The 13981-nt window shown below is 35.3% G+C and overlaps 2 long non-coding RNA genes across 2 annotated transcripts; one reads left to right on the top strand and one right to left on the bottom strand.

Annotated features, from left to right (window-relative positions):
- Positions 1 to 4140: 4140 nt before the first annotated feature.
- Positions 4141 to 7693, top strand: LOC138404692 (uncharacterized). Its single transcript, XR_011238519.1, has 3 exons — positions 4141 to 4941; positions 5682 to 5879; positions 6925 to 7693. It is a non-coding gene; the product is annotated as an uncharacterized lncRNA (long non-coding RNA).
- Positions 7694 to 7957: 264 nt separating this feature from the next.
- Positions 7958 to 10263, bottom strand: LOC138404683 (uncharacterized). The gene is made up of 4 exons (XR_011238518.1): positions 9890 to 10263; positions 9558 to 9714; positions 8987 to 9033; positions 7958 to 8462 (listed from the first exon to the last, which is right to left on the bottom strand). It is a non-coding gene; the product is annotated as an uncharacterized lncRNA (long non-coding RNA).
- Between the last annotated feature and the right edge of the window lie 3718 nt (positions 10264 to 13981).

The following is a 13981-nucleotide window of genomic DNA, read 5'->3' on the forward strand; positions in this document are numbered from 1 at the left end:
TTCGTCTATGTCCCTAATTCTCAAACACTTAGAAAATTTTCGGTATATTGGAACATAGAATTAGTTAAGTTATAATATGGACTTGTGAAATTTTCTATGTTGAATTCTAACTTGTAAAATATTTGCGGTCTATTTTGGACTTGTGATTTTTTAAAAATTGAACTTTAACTTGTGTTTTATGTTTAAATTTATTTGTCGATTAGTTTAAAATTTTCTTTGTTTAAGTTTAAAAATCTCTCATTAATTATTTGTTTACGCGCTACATATCATAGCCATGGAAGTTTTCGATAAACTTCAGGAGGATAATAAGGAGCTTATCTCTAAAGGTAAAATTAACTTTAGGAAATCACCTAAAGATCGTATTACGGTTTCATATGTAGAGACGCGTTTGGAGGCTTTAGAGAATCAATGGCAAATGTTTATGGATGTGCATAGACAAATAATGACAGAAGGTACTAAGAAAGAATTGGAAACATCTAGTTATTTTAAAAATTCAATATATGATACAACGGAAGAAATATATTTAGATTATAAAACTGAATTAAAAGAACTGTTATTAAAATTAAAAGGCAAACGCGAATCATCTGTAGAGTCAGTAAAGTTGTCAAGTGAAGATAGTAAATCTAAATACTTTGTTAAATTGCCTGAGATTTCCATTCCGAAGTTTTCTGGAAAGTACCTAGAGTGGACAAGTTTTAGAGATCTTTTTACTTCATTAATACACAACAATCCTAAATTAGATGACGTTCAGAAACTACATTATCTTAAGAGTCATTTGTCTGGAGAAGCAGAGCAGCTTTTAAGACATGTTCCCATTACTGATAAAAATTATAGTGTTTGCTGGACTCAGTTAACTAATCGTTACAATAATAAACAATATTTGGCTAACAACATTTTACGGCGTTTCATGAGTCAGAAAACTTTGCAAAATGAATCGTCTAGTGCCATTAGAGAATTATCAGACAATATGAACGAATGCCTTAGTGCTCTACAAAATATAGAGATAGACATTAGTAACTGGGACATTATTATTATTTATATTGTGAGTCAAAAGCTGGATTCTGAGTCCAGGAAGCAATGGGAATCAAAGGCAAATGAGTCAAATGAATTGCCCACTTTGTCTGTTTTTAAAGAGTTTCTTGAACACAAGTTTAGATCTCTAGAATTTTTGAATGTTAAGCCTAAGCCTTCTATTGTAAACAATAAGGTCAATGTTTCTCATGTAGCGAATTTTAATGGTTTTAATACATCCAATCAGTCCAAAGTTATCTGTCAATATTGTAGAGGCGATCATAAATTAATAAATTGTAAAGATTTTGCGAAGATGGATTATAATACCCGGCATAACTTTGTCCGAACTAGTAGGCTGTGTTTCAACTGTATGGGCCAGAACCATCCTGTTTTTTCATGCCGTCAATCCTCTAGATGCAGAGTTTGTAGAAGAAAACATCATTCTCTACTTCACCCTCAAGCAACGGAGAAGGTAGAGTCGGAAAGAGTAGAGTCAGAGAAGGTAGAGTCAGAGAAGGTAGAGTCAGAGAAGGTAGAGTCAGAGAAGGTAGAGTCAGAGAAGGTAGAGTCAGAGAAGGTAGAGTCAGAGAAGGTAGAGTCAGAGAAGGTAGAGTCAGAGAAGGTAGAGTCAGAGAAGGTAGAGTCAGAGAAGGTAGAGTCAGAGAAGGTAGAGTCAGAGAAGGTAGAGTCAGAGAAGGCAGAGTCAGAGAAGGCAGAGTCAGAGAAGGTAGAGTCAGAGAAGGTAGAGTCAGAGAAGGTAGAGTCAGAGAAGGTAGAGTCAGAGAAGGTAGAGTCAGAGAAGGTAGAGTCGGAGAAGATAGAATCGAAGAATGTAGAGTTCAGCGATAATGGTGTATTTGTTTCTTCAGCAACTACATCACAAACCGATATAGTTACCTGTTGCTCAAATGTACATAGTCAAGTTCTCTTGGCTACAGCTCTTGCTAAGGTTGAGTCGAGAACAGGTGGTACTGATTTAGTTGTTAGATGTTTGTTGGATCAAGGCTCAACGGCTTGCTTAATTTCGGAGTCAACCGTCCAAGCATTGGGACTAAGAAAAATGCCAAATTAGACTTACATCTCAGGAATTGGCAATCAGGACGAGTCTTTAGCTTCCATGTACATGGTGGAATTCAGATTGAAGTCTATTCACGATCCGGAATACACTTTAGTTGTTAAGGCTCATGTGCTTAGCAAACTGACATCTTTTCTTCCCTTTAAGAAGGCAACCGTTCAATTATACCCAGATTTAATTGGGTTAAAATTAGCGGATCCGAAGTTTGATACACCAAATAAAATAGATTTGTTGCTTGGCGCAGATGTGTATAGCCAGATTTTAATTGATGGTCTTATCAAGGGTCCTCCCGGGTTTCCCTTAGCCCAAAACACTCAGTTGGGATGGATCTTATCTGGTCAGATTCACTCAGGTCTTCAAGAATCTGAGGCGCAGCAAGAAAATAATATCGTTGTCAGCATGCACATTCAAAGTAATGAAAACAATTTACTGAGAAAAGTCTGGGAGCTAGAATCAGATGATGTTTGTTCTAAGGAGAAAATGCTAACTGACGAGGGACGGAGATGCGAGGAGAGATTTACTAACACCTTGACCAGAGATGATTGTGGACGTTGCGTGATGAAGCTTCCTTCTCGAGACGACAACCCAATCTGTAAGAAAGGAAGATTTGAACTACAGAAATGGGCAAGTAGTAGTAAGGAGTTCATAAAGAAAATTGGAAAGGGAAGAGGTGAAAGGGAAGCAGAAGTTAGAAGAAGCAAGAAGTTAGAAATAGGCACAGGAAAAGAAACGGAAGCTATACAGAAGGTATTAGAACTTACCTGGAATAGTAGCACCGACGAGTTTGAATACAGTGTCCAACTCCCACCAATACAGGTTCCAGTAACAAGGAGAAAAGAATGGGTTACTTACCGGTCTGAACATGTTCAGTCAAAAGACAACCCTGCCGATAGCGCATCAAGGGGTGCCAAGGATTACGATAGTTTAAACTTGTGGAAGAAAGGTCCCTCTTGGCTAAGTGAAGTTAACATAAATTACAGTCCACATGAAGAATGCCAAGATACCAAATTAGAAGAGAAGCCAAGAAAGATTTGCTATACAGTAGAGAGTGTTGAGTTAAACGAAACTTCTTTACGAGATTCTCAATGCTTCGAAAACTAATTAGAGCTGTTGCTTTCTCAAGAATATTGTGAAGTGACCAAAGCCCCCGAAGTACTAATTTCCCAGCTTGTCTAACTCGTCAGGAGATGAATGAAGCGTTACAGAAGTCTATCAGTTATTTTCAAGTTAAGTTCTTTTCGAGGCCATTGTCAACGTTAAGTGATCCGTTCCCGTTGACAACTGGACGTTTTCTGGTAGGAGAGCCACTTTGCTCGTTCCAGATGCCAATTATGAGAAGTTTAACATCAGTGGTTTCCGTAGATGGCAACCCACTCAAAATGACTCAGTTTCTACACCGTTATCGTTGGACTCGCCACTCTTCCGAATCTAGAATTGGAGACTGTTTCACTGAGAGTGGTTCTACGAGGTAATCGTTGACAAGCATACTGTTTCGGACAATGTTACACGGGTGATAAGCTTAAGATGCAAAGGCACTATCATTAAAAGACCAGTTTCTAAGATTTGTATTCTCCCTGTTACTGATTAAGTCACTCGATTAGAACCATCTTGGATGTGAATAATTTTATAGTTTTGTAATTTAATTGTGTATTTTGTAGAGTTATAAGATTATAGTGCTTTCTAGTGTTAGTTAAGTTTGAGTTTGTCAATTTCTGTTATTTTTTTTTAATTTTAGTATGCGCTATTCTATAGAGCCACCATGGACTAGAGATTATTCACGATATTTGTTAAGCTCTAGAGTTGTTACGCAGAATACTTATGAACCATTGGTTCATGGTGGGCGGAATGTATAATCTGCTAAGACATTTTTAAGTTCATAATCAGGTATATAAGTTTAGTTTTCATGATCAAACACAGATGGCGCTGATTTCCTGTATGTCGCGCTAAAGTTCATAGTGTATGGAACCATATTATGTCGAGGCAAGTATAAATTGTTGTTGTTCTAAGTTTGCAGTGCTCAGTAAATAAAGGACCATAATACCAGTGACCTGCAGGGTTATGCTGTATCTCAGTGGCACACTAATTTCGTGAAAATTTCTAATAATTACATGTCAAACTCAAATTTTCTATTCGCTAACGTCAGTTTTTAACGAAGATGACGTCATAGACAATGACTCTTGATCATAGCCATTAATGGTATGGAAAAGAAACCAGAAATGCTTTTTCACGTATGTTTTCGTATCGATAGTTTTTAAAACTCTATTCACTAAGCAAAAATGACAGTTTGCAATTGGAAACTTTATTAGGTGGCAACGATCGTTTTAACAACTAGTCGGGACCAGTGTTTTGCGACTCTCCACTATAATGCGTCCGTTTTATAGAGGTAATAAATTTTTAGCAATCTCAACGAATGTAGAGATGTTTTAATTTCGAAGGATTATTAATTTCAAATAGACTCAATTCAGCCCGTTTTTTGTTAATAATTGATGAAAATTATTAGTAAATACCTATTAAAAAAGTAATACTTAGGTACCTATTAGTAGTAAATAGGTAATAAATATGATAATTTAGTGTTGTGAGTTCAATTATTATTTATATTTTGTGGTTATGTTAATGTTGTAGATAATACCTAGGAATCTAATCAAAATATGGGTCGTGAAGTTTTGATGGGGCAAGACGAGGAGCAGCGCCAACAAATTACAAAACGTGCTACAGATACACAGGCGCAGGCTGCGCGATATGACACAATGGAGCTGCCAGAGAAGAGTTCATTGTGAACTTTTGTCTGAGCAATTATTGGAAGAACTCAAGCCTCACCTCCAAGCCGTTCGACAGCTGTTCGCAATGAACTAAAAGTAAGTCTCATGTACCTACTACTTAACTCTAGTCCTAGTCAAAACCATGTCATAGCTTAATAAATAGGTAAGTACTAAGTAGGTCTTCCTTCCTGCGTCGCTCCCTCAATTTTGAGGATCGTGGCTCCCTTTCGATATGATCTTTGCTACGATGTGACTAAGTAGGTACTTACCTACTAAATAATTAGTAGGTAAGTATTTATTTAATATACTTACTTATGATCTTTTGTAAGACAATGATTAGCTTTTGCCTTCAATTATGTACCTATCACATTCATAACAACCAACAAAACAGAATATTACTGACCTTTACCTACCTACTTAGAATAGGTACTTTTTGTTGTACCTATTCTACTCTGTTTACAACCTCTCACACTGCCAAGCGTCACTGGTCAAAATCTCTAATAGAAATAAGAGCTTCCCTGTCCACTTCTACTGTCTTTTTCTCTTTATTGTTACAACTTTCTGGGGTACAAAATCCATACTTTCATACTAACATTGATTAGATGATTGATTTTGGTGAAATTTGGTACAGAGTTAGCTTGCACATCGCGGGGAAGAACATAGGCTACTCTTTATCTCGGAACATCAAAGAGTTCCCACGGGATTAGTTAAAAACCTAAATCCACCATCTAGTAACAAATAAAAATAAAAATCTGCAATTTAGTACCTATATTGAGGAGTTAGGAAAATATTGAAATTAATAATTTAACATGAAAATTTACTAATATTTGTTGTAGAGCCTGGCAGCTCTGCATGTTTATGCAACGGGAACATACCAGCGCCCAATGGGGGCATCTATTTTAAATAAAATGTCCCAACCCACCTTTAGCCGAAGTCTGAGGTAACCGATGCACTCAAACCTCAATGCTTGGGAAGTACTCACTAAGTACTTAGTTTCCTGCACCCCAAAGGGAAAGGAAAATAATTATGCAAAAGTAAGTTAATAACTTGAAACTAATTAGCATATTATCTTCTAATCTATATATATAAAAGGAAAAGGTGACTGACTGACTGACTGACTGACTGAATGACTGACTGACTGACTGACTGATCTATCAACGCACAGCTCAAACTACTGGACGGATCGGGCTGAAATTTGGCATGCAGATAGCTATTATGACGTAGGCATCCGCTAAGAAAGGATTTTTGAAAATTCAACTCCTAAGGGGGTGAATTAGGGTTTTGAAATTTTGTAGTCCACGCGGACGAAGTCGCGAGCATAAGCTAGTTATATATAAAAAGAAAAGCTGTCTGACTAACTGCTTAGCTGTATCATCGCACAGCTAAAGCTACTGGAAGCTACAGCTAAGAATGGAGCTTTATTAATGTCATTCTGCTATCGGTCTGTCTGTCAGTTTGTTTGTACGTATGTCACAGGTGTCCTTAGCTCGTGGCACATTATTCTATTATATCATCATCATGATCAACCCATCGCCGGCTCACTACAGAGCACGGGTCTCCTCTCAGAGTGAGAAGGGTTTGCCCATAGTCTACCACGCTGGCCATGTGCGGATATGGAGAACTCTCAGGCATGCAGGTTTCCTCACGATGTTTTCCTTCACCGTTAAAGCAAGTGATATTTAATTGCTTAAAAAACACATAACTCTGAAAGGTTTAGGTGTGTGCCCAGAATCGAATCCCCGACCTCCTGAGTAGGAGGCAGACGTCTTAACCACTAAGCTATCACATACTTCCAGTATGTACCTACTATAGCAGCTACTAGCTGACCCACCCCGGCTTCGCGCGAGTTTTAAAAATCAGCGAGGGGTGGAGTTTCCAAAAATCTGTGTACCTACATCATAAAAGGAACCTAACCCAGTGGTTTAGTGTGTCCTAGGACTTAGTCTTTTTATATGTATAAGTTTATTATTATTGATAAAAATATCCATTATACTATGGCACACCCTATGTACAGAAATTGTCATTATATAAATTAGCATGGAAGCTTTTTTCAGGTATATAATATATTGATTATTTCAGGGATGAAGATCAGAGTAACCAACATAGTTTAGCAAATGGTGAAGCAAAAGTGGTAATGCCACTCTCTGTGAGACACTCTCGGTGTCTCTATGTGATCAAATCGGAATCAAGGAGATCTTTTGAAGAAGCAGAGTAACCAACATAGTAGACTCTGCCATAGAAGGCCTAGTAGAAATTAATAATTCTTAACTGTATATGATGTCTACTATCTTTGCTGTTTAAATTCAGTATATAATATACCGAAATTTCACATTCCTAACTTTTGTTTGGTTTTTGAGATAGACGCTGCCATAAAAATGGTCTAAGGCTCAAATCTATAGTGTGTACTTTGACTATGTTGACTCAAGTTACACAGATAATATATGCTAGTGATATAGCGCTGCCTCGTTTTAACAGTGTCTTTAGTCTGAGCAAAGTCAACGTGCGCTCTATAGATCTCATCCTTAAACTGATAACTTTGATGGTACTGCATTTCTTTATTTTTTAAGATAAAAAATTAATCCATATTAACATTATTAATGCGAATGTGCCTGTCTGTCTGTCTGTTTGCTAGCTTTTCACGGCTTATCTGCTCAATCGATTTTGACGTAATTTGGTACAGAGATAGCTTACATCCCTGGGAAGGACATAGGCTACATTATACCCTGGAAAATCAGAGTTCCCACAGGATTTTTATAATATATTTGTAGTCTACTCAGTGAGTTCTAGATAATGATACCACACATGCTAGGGTATGGAAAAATTCCATGCCGCTTTTTCATATGTGTAAACCCCTGGTAAATAATTTAATTGAATTTCAAATTCAATATTCGATTTAGTTAATGTTCAACACCAATACCAAAATTTCAGGTTTGTAATATGCGGACGGACAAACGGACGTACAGACATAGCAGAATGACATCAATAGAGCTCCGTTTTTATCTTTTGAGTACTGAACCCTAAAAATAATTTTTTATTGTACAAAAACAAATTTGTCATTTCTTGAATACAACCCTATTATTAAGGAGTGTTTTTTTATTCAAAAAGCAAGAAATAAACAATTAAATTTTATTATTTAAAAAATCTAGTAACAATCATAACAATAATTAATATTCTAACTTTGATAATTTATAGTTATAAATTTTGACATAGGTAACAGTATTTAATAAGTCATAAGTATGTAATAGGATAATGTAATATATAACCTTATGGTATTATAGAAGGCACCACCCGTACCAGTTAAACAAGGAGTAAATTGTGACCTTAAGCCCCAGGTTCGATTCTTAAGCAAATGCTGATTGCTTTAACTGAAGTCCCAGGTTTGATTTATAAACAAATGCCGATTGAATTCCAAATCTAAAGTCTACACGCATTGTCTTTGATTTGGGATAGGTACCCCATCAGCCACTCGTTCAGCTTCAGTTTGCTGCTCTAGACTAGAGCTGCAGTTTGCTTGCAGTTAGCAATTCTATTGAGAGCCGCCGCATGCCGCTCCTCGATGGCTAGCCGCCATGTCTCCAACTGGTATGCTCAGCTGGGCATGTTCACATCCTGCTGAACTGAAATGAAAATGGTGAACTTTATGTAACATGAGATTTTGCAATCGCAAAAGTAAAAAAAATCATAATGTAAGTATAATATGACAACAAGATGAAGCCTGCTACTTTGTCCACTTGGATTTAGACTTTTAAAATCCTGTTGGAACTCTTATTTTCCGAGGCCAAAAGTAGCCACAAACTACCTCTGTACAAAATTTAGTTAAAATCAGTTAAACGGGTGGGCAGTGAACAGCTAGCAGACAGACTGACAGGCGCTTTCATGTTTATATTAAGTAAGGATTTAATAAAGTAAAAAAAAATGTCAATAATCTGAATATTATAAACTTATTAAAAGTAAAAGTTGTTGTTTTTCACTAACTTAAGGAAACTAAACCTGTATGCCATGTCTCCATAATGTTCTCTATGGTGTGTGAATTCTACCAATCAACACTTGGCCAAGGTCATCTCACACTGAGAATCTTACTCAGAAGTAATGAAGGTGCTATCTATATGAAGGGATGTATGATGATAAATTAAATACTTACTTTGTCTTTTAAACTTCTTGTTCTTGGTCTCGAGCATTAAGTACGTCCTGAAAATAATAAAACTAGTTAGTTTTTATAATTAACTAGCTTATGCCTGCGACTTCGTCCGCGTGGACTACACAAATTATAAACCCCTAGTTCACCCCCGTAGGGATTGAATTTTCCAAAATCTTAGCGGATGTCTACATCACACTAGCCATCTGCATGCCAAATTTCAGCCCAATCCGTCCAGTAGTTTAAGCTGAGCATTGATAGATCAGTCAGTCAGCTTTTTTTTCATATATTTATATCAAAGATTAATTAGCTTATGTTTATCTGCATGTGTGCATCAAATTCACACACAACCCGTACATTGATATTGATATTCAAAAAATTTCTATTTCACAATAGACAGGTCACAAGAATAGAAATAGAAACATAGAATCACAAGTAGTGATTAATTTTTGGATCTAATGTTATAGGTAAGGTGACATAACATAAACTGCAGCATGCGATGTTAGTATGAGTATTATAATGTACCTATGAAATGACTAGCATGTTTTTTGAATACTAATAGGTAAAAATAACTCACTCTTTGCCAATGTTCGGCAGTTTTGGTCTTTGGACACACCTCCAACAGCGATTAGCTGGAGGCCCTCAAGCGCGTATGGACAAGTCGCGTTGGGTCTGCGAACTCTACTAAGAGTTCGAACTGTCGGACCGACACCCTTCTAGTTGTATGTAGCCATCTATAAAGGCAAGAAGTCAGTTAAAAAGGGCAATTCATGACTCACATTCAACTTCTATGCTGAAGAACTAATATTAACTAGGTATTATGCTACTGTACACAAAAAAATCACTCACGAATACCGGTATTCTACAGTATAGTCATAGTTATTCTACATTAATATGTTTTTCACTTACTTTTCAAAACAAAACCGTAGATCGAATTAAGAAAACACCAGCTAAAAATTAAAATAAGTTTGTTTATCAAAACAAACAATTAGGTCGTAACTCGTAATGTCAATGTCAAATGTCCATAGATAATAATTGAAAACTAGTGTAAGTCGTACAAATTAAAAAGTCTTACATTTCTACTACGCTTCCTGTCAGGCAGAGATATTTAATTTAGCCATATAAAGTCGATAAAATACGCTAGTATGTTAATGTTGGCCAACTGCCAAATGTTAGATATTCGTAATTAGTTAGCCACGCATTCGATACTGAATAGAAAATCACGTGACCTAAATTTCATGGATTTCCAACTGGACTCAAAGTCTAACGAAAACTTTCAAAGATACAGCATAGCCCTGCTGAAGTATTATTTTACTGTACACATCATAAGTCGTGGCGTGTACAAGGAATCTGTCTAATAATTGATAATCCACGAATAAATTTACTTAATTTAAAATTTTATATATCGTTGTTGAAAAAATATTTTTTAGTAAAAATAATATTTTAAAATTTCAAATAAAAATTAATTCAGATCAAGATGTAGAATATAATTAAGAATATGATGGATTACAATAAAATAATTTAATATGAATAATTTAATTTTAAAATTAATTTGAAGGTGGATTTAAATGTAATTTTAATTAATTTATTAAAATGATTAAAAATTAAAATATGTACATATTGCCCGTCACTTTCATTTAAAAATTGAAATAAGTCGTAACAAAGTAGAGGTACTGGAAAGTGTTTCTAGAATGATCAAATTAGAGCTTGTAAAAGTATTTCATTTACATTGAAAAGAAATTAAAATTTAATTAATTTGAGGGGGAAAAATTAATAAAATAAAATTAATAAAAAAATTTTTAAATTAAAAATAAATAATGGGGGTCAAAGTATTTTTAATGGAAATTTTTTTAAATTTTATAGGGAAATATGTATTGTAGGAGAAATTTGAAATAATTGAAATTAAATTAATTAAAAAGAAAATTTAATTTGTTGTATCTTGTGTATCAGAGTTTATTAAATAAATTTTTTAAAATAAAAAATCTCGAATTTAAAAGAGTTAATCTATATATATAAAAAGAAAAGGTGACTGACTGACTGACTGACTGACTGACTGACTGACTGACTGACTGACTGACTGACTGACTGACTGACTGATCTATCAACGCACAGCTCAAACTACTGGACGGATCGGGCTGAAATTTGGCATGCAGATAGCTATTATGACGTAGACATCCGCTAAGAAAGGATTTTTGAAAATTCAACCCCTAAGGGGGTGAAATAGGGGTTTGAAGTTTGTATGAAAGTCGGTTACTTTTGAAGTAAGAATCGTGAAATTTTTATTTACACAAATTGTTATAAACATAGAAAACGTGTATCATGGTTTTTGAAAAATTTAGCCCCAAGTAGAAAATTAAGGGGTTTGAAATTTGTATGAAAGTCTGTCAGTTTTAAAATTTGAATCAAGATATCGAGTATGTAAATGTAATCTATATATATAAAAAGAAAAGGTGACTGACTGACTGACTGACTGACTGACTGACTGATCTATCAACGCACAGCTCAAACTACTGGACGGATCGGGCTGAAATTTGGCATGCAGATAGCTATTATGACGTAGACATCCGCTAAGAAAGGATTTTTGAAAATTCAACCCCTAAGGGGGTAAAATAGGGGTTTGAAGTTTGTATGAAAGTCAGTTAGTTTTGAAGTAAGAATCGTGAAATTTTTCTATTTTTCTATCTTCTATATATATAAAATACATATAAATGAAAAGGTGACTGACTGACTGACTGATCTATCAACGCACAGCTCAAACTACTGGACGGATCGGGCTGAAATTTGGCATGCAGATAGCTATTATGACGTAGACATCCGCTAAGAAAGGATTTTTGAAAATTCAACCCCTAAGGGGGTAAAATAGGGGTTTGAAGTTTGTATGAAAGTCAGTTAGTTTTGAAGTAAGAATCGTGAAATTTTTCTATTTTTCTATCTTCTATATATATAAAATATATATAAAAAGAAAAGGTGACTGACTGACTGACTGACTGACTGATCTATCAACGCACAGCTCAAACTACTGGACGGATCGGGCTGAAATTTGGCATGCAGATAGCTATTATGACGTAGACATCCGCTAAGAAAGGATTTTTGAAAATTCAACCCCTAAGGGGGTAAAATAGGGGTTTGAAGTTTGTATGAAAGTCAGTTAGTTTTGAAGTAAGAATCGTGAAATTTTTCTATTTTTCTATCTTCTATATATATAAAAGGAAAAGGTGACTGACTGACTGACTGACTGACTGACTGACTGACTGACTGACTGAGTAACTAACTGACTGACTGATCTATCAACGCACAGCTCAAACTACTGGACGGATCGGGCTGAAATTTGGCATGCAGATAGCTATTATGACGTAGACATCCGCTAAGAAAGGATTTTTGAAAATTCAACCCCTAAGGGGGTGAAATAGGGGTTTGAAGTTTGTATGAAAGTCAGTTAAATTTGATGTAAGAATCGTGAAATTTTTCTATTTTTCTATCTATATATATGAAAGGAAAAGGTGACTGACTGACTGACTAACTGACTGACTGACTGATCTATCAACGCACAGCTAAAACTACTGGACGGATCGGGCTGAAATTTGGCATGCAGATAGCTATTTTGACGTAGGCATCCGCTAAGAAAGGATTTTTGAAAATTCAACCCCTAAGGGGGTGAAATAGGGGTTTGAAGTTTGTATGAAAGTCAGTTAAATTTGAAGTAAGAATCGTGAAATTTTTCTATTTTTCTATCTATATATATGAAAGGAAAAGGTGACTGACTGACTGACTAACTGACTGACTGACTGATCTATCAACGCACAGCTAAAACTACTGGACGGATCGGGCTGAAATTTGGCATGCAGATAGCTATTTTGACGTAGGCATCCGCTAAGAAAGGATATTTGAAAATTCAACCCCTAAGGGGGTGAAATAGGGGTTTGAAGTTTGTATGGAAGTCAGTTTTGAAGTAAGAATCGTGAAATTTTGTATTAACACAAATTGTTATAAACATAGAAAACGTGTATCATGGTTTTTGAAAAATTTAGCCCCTAAGTAGAAAATTAAGGAGTTTGAAATTTGTATGAAAGTCTATCAGTTTTAAAATTTGAATCAAGATATCGAGTATATAAATGTAATCTTCTATTTATATAAAAGGAAAAGGTGACTGACTGACTGACTGACTGACTGACTGATCTATCAACGCACAGCTCAAACTACTGGATGGATCGGGCTGAAATTTGACATGCAGATAGCTATTAATATGACGTAGACATCCGCTAAGAAAGGGTTTTTGAAAATTCAACCCCTAAGGGGGTGAAATAGGGGTTTGAAGTTTGTATGAAAGTCAGTTAGTTTTGAAGTAAGAATCGTGAAATTTTGTATTTACACAAATTGTTATAAACATAGAAAACGTGTATCATGGTTTTTGAAAAATTTAGCCCCTAAGTAGAAAATTAAGGGGTTTGAAATTTGTATGAAAGTCTTTCAGTTTTAAAATTTGAATCAAGATATCGAGTATATAAATGTAATCTACATATATAAAAGGAAAAGGTGACTGACTGACTGACTGATCTATCAACGCACAGCTCAAACTACTGGACGGATCAGGCTGAAATTTGGCATGCAGATAGCTATTATGACGTAGGCATCCGCTAAGAAAGGATTTTTGAAAATTCAAACCCTAAGGGGGTGAAATAGGGGTTTGAATTTTGTATGAAAGTCAGTTAGTTTTGAAGTAAGAATCGTGAAATTTTGTATTTACACAAATTGTTATAAACATAGAAAACGTGTATCATGGTTTTTGAAAAATTTAGCCCCTAAGTAGAAAATTAAGGGGTTTGAAATTTGTATGAAAGTCTGTCAGTTTTAAAATTTGAATCAAGATATCGAGTATATAAATGTAAGTATATATTATAGAAAACAGATGACGTAGGCATCCGCTTAGAAAGGATTTTGGAAAACTAAACCCCTCAGGGGTTAAAATAGGGGTTTGAAAATTGACACTGTTTTAACCCCTGA

The sequence above is a fragment of the Maniola hyperantus genome, unplaced genomic scaffold, assembly GCF_902806685.2.
Source record: "Maniola hyperantus unplaced genomic scaffold, iAphHyp1.2, whole genome shotgun sequence".
NCBI classification, from domain to species: Eukaryota; Metazoa; Arthropoda; class Insecta; order Lepidoptera; family Nymphalidae; genus Maniola; species Maniola hyperantus.